The sequence below is a fragment of the Thalassophryne amazonica genome, chromosome 13, assembly GCF_902500255.1.
Source record: "Thalassophryne amazonica chromosome 13, fThaAma1.1, whole genome shotgun sequence".
NCBI classification, from domain to species: domain Eukaryota; kingdom Metazoa; phylum Chordata; class Actinopteri; order Batrachoidiformes; family Batrachoididae; genus Thalassophryne; species Thalassophryne amazonica.
This window is the reverse complement of record NC_047115.1, coordinates 50,469,843-50,473,562: the sequence shown is the minus strand read 5'-3', so window position 1 is coordinate 50,473,562 and position 3,720 is coordinate 50,469,843.

Below are 3,720 nucleotides of genomic sequence, written 5' to 3'. Positions count from 1 at the left end.
CAGGAAAACGGCTGCAATAGAAGTTCAAGTTATTACACACACAGTGTTAGTCAGCAGAGAAATTACCTTGGTACTGGTAGTCGATTTCTCGGCGAGGAGGTGGAGTTGCAGTCCGGCTTTTATGGTGGTGATGATGATGAACGAGTGACAGCTGGTGCAGGGGATGAATGACAGCTGTCACTTCTTCTAGGTCTGGCGCCCTCTCGTGCTTGGAGCCCGCACTCCAAGCAGGGCGCCCTCTGGTGGTGGTGGGCCAGCAGTACCTCCTCTTCAGCGGCCCACACAACAGTCAAAGTTTTGAGAGGTAAACTTATTGTTCAGTCCCATGTACAGTAAACCGTCATCGTATAAACCAGGTATTTGCAGTCACCGGACAAAAAAGTCCCAAAGTTTTTGGATTGTTTCCCATGTAATAAACATGGTATATAATGGATTTTGTATAACGGCTTTTTCGCTCACATCAGACAAAATGTCCCATCTGATTACAGTGTATTTCCATTAAAAACCCCGAGCAGTCTGGACATGCAGATGTACAAATTAAAGTTCAGCTCTGACTCTCACCGATTTTGAGTAAAGTGGGACCGGAATCATTTCTGTGATTAAAAGTCAGACCGTTTATTTTTTATCAAAACGTGTTCAAACAAACGGCTGTGATTTGACACTTTTCTGCTTTCATTGCTTTGTCTGCCATCATATTATAACCGTTTTTACAGTGCGCACTGATTAAAAATGGATCAGAAAAGTCTGCAGCTTTACAGCACGCAGCCTGAAAAAGAGGAAATTGTACAGTTTACCTTTGATTTGGAGGTGATGATTGTAGAAAGAAAAGTTTGTTGAGGATCAGATTAGTCCAGAATAAAGTATAATCCAGAGACAAAACTGTCATGCATGTCATTGCATGACATGGAGTTACAGAGCTGCAGCTGCATAAATCAGGATATAAATTAATTAAATAAATCATCATAAATTGTACGTTTATGTAAATTTGATAGCTTAACTATTTTTATATTAATTCTGATGACACACCTGTACCTGGATGTGTTGCTGTATGTGGTTCAATTATTTTAAAAATGTTGAAAACATTAAAGGTTCATTCAGTAGTTCAGTGGAGTTGGAACCAAAATGGCGCCATGTTCTGAGTTGACGCCACTCTCTCAATCAAGGCACACTATCCCATCCCTCCTCTCCTCCTCACCCATCGATTTCTATTTAATATACTAGATGGTGGACTCAGCCCGCGCCAAGCAGCCGCAGCAAGATCAGAAATGCAATCTTGACCCTAGTATATTGAAAAACTATAGGCCGATAACAAATCTGTCATTTTGCTCTAAAATTCTGGAAAAAGTGGTTTCATGGCAGCTTGTGGACCACCTTACTGGGAATAATCTTTTTTGAGCCACTGCAGTCTGCTTTTAGAAAATATCATTCCACAGAGACAGCTCTCACTAAAGTGGTGAATGATGTTCTGCTTGCAATGGATTCAGACACCACTGTTAGATCTTAGTGCTGTGTTTGATACCGTGGATCATCATATTCTACTCAATAGGCTGGAGAATCATTTTGGGATTACTGGGAATGTCCTTGCCTGGTTGACATCATACCTGACCAGTCATTGACACTTTTTAGTTGTATATTACGTACTTACATTGAACTTACTAAATAAAATCACGCACACACTAATGCTTTTAATATATAGATGATTTACTGCCCCCTGCCGGAATGGCCTTTTAGTCCAGAATCTAATTAGCAATGTTAATTATTATCCGTAGTTTCTCCAAAAATATTAGTCCTATCAATGTTCTGTTTTGGCGCTGTTCATCCTTGCCCCAAAATACATAAGCATACCAAACGGCAAATATCAGCTGTCCCGTCTCACACACGCAGAGCTTTTTTTCTTTTTCTGCATTTTGCTGGAAGCAGGTGCTTTTAATTTTTACACACGCACAAACAGAGACAGTGGCAGAAGACATCAAAAGCAATACTCTTTTCACTCATGGTAACAACATCATAACACTTAACTAAACTGACTAAACCAACTGAACTACAAAAACACAATAAATCAATCACATTAACAATGCTTAAACAAACGCAATAAATCGGTAACACTAACAACACTCTTAAACTAACACCGTTAACTAGCATGCACCTAAGTGGCTCTACTCTTTTTTTAAGATATTTAGATGTACCTTAGTATACACTAGTAGCGTTCCACCTTAGATGTGGAATCTATAATAGAAAAACAAAATGGTCTCATGGCAAGTTGTGATTCATCAGCACGAAATACGAGGTCTGTTAGAAAAGTATCCGACCTGTTTATTTTTTTCAAAAACCATATGGATTTGAATCACGTGTGATTGCATCAGACAAGCTTGAACCTTTGTGCGCATGCATGAGTTTTTTCACGCCTGTCGGTTGCGTCATTCGCCTGTGAGCAGGCTTTGTGTGAGCACTGGTCCACCCCTCTCGTCGTTTTTTTATTGCGAATAAATGTCTGAATGATTTGGAGCTTTGCTGCATCAATTTTTTTCCAGAAACTGTGAGAGACCTCCAGGTGGACACCGTTCGGAAAATTAATATGGCTTTCAGGGACGATTTTATGGGGATTATACAGATTAAGGAGTGTTACTGCCGCTTTAAGGACGGCCCACAACTGCTGAGAGCGCGGCGCGCTCCCAGCGCCGATCGACATGCTCAGACCCCGCTGAAACAACCAGATCATTTCCAACGTGAAGGCTTTGTTGATCCGGGACCTCGTCTGACTTTCACAAAAAGGCAGAAGTCATGGACATCAGCACTTTTTCGGCACATTCCACTGTTACAGGAGTTTTTTTCATGGAAAGAAAGACGGAGAGACGTGCCACGGAGCCGTTCATTACGCGGCACAAAACCACCACGAGCGGAATAAAAAGGTCGGATACTTTTCTAACAGACCTCGTATACATTAATCTATTGGTTCGTGATATTGTGACGAAAGCGCCTCATTTTTGTCACGGCAGCACAAATTCATTCTAATTAATTCCATGATGGCTGCACAAAATTAAAAGTGAAGCGGGGAGTTGGGGTGGTTATGGTTAGGGTTGGGGGAGGGAGTGGGGTTAGGTTATGGTTAAGGTTAGGGTTGGGGGTAGGAGTAGGGTTAGTAATAGTGAGTTAAAAAAATTCCACGTTATGAAAATTTGACTCATTTCATGAAGGAAGCACAAAAAAAACATGAGACTGGGCTGTAGAAAAAACTTACCATCTCTGGTTCTCAAGACCAGGCACCTAAGTGGCTCTACTCTTTTTTTAAAGATATTTAGATGTATCATACTATACACTAGTAGAGTTCCTCCTTAGATTTGGAATGTATAATTGAAGTTATACCTTACTGAATTTTCATGAACCACATTAACAACATTTAAAACCCCAAAATGCTGAACTCCCATGGTGCATTGCAGCACAATGTCCATTGTTTCCTGGTTAGCTAAAATTGCTAATTTCTCAAAAAATATTAGTCCTATCAACTTTCCGTTTTCGCATATTCATCCTTAACCCAAAATACATAAGCATAGCAAAGGGCAAATGTCAGCTCTCCCTGATTTGTGCGTGATTGAAGCCATATACACACGCACACACACAGAGGCCACTTGGCTATTATAATATAGATGTATAATTAATTTTATATATATATATATATATATATATATATATATATATATATATATACTTTGCAGTGGGATA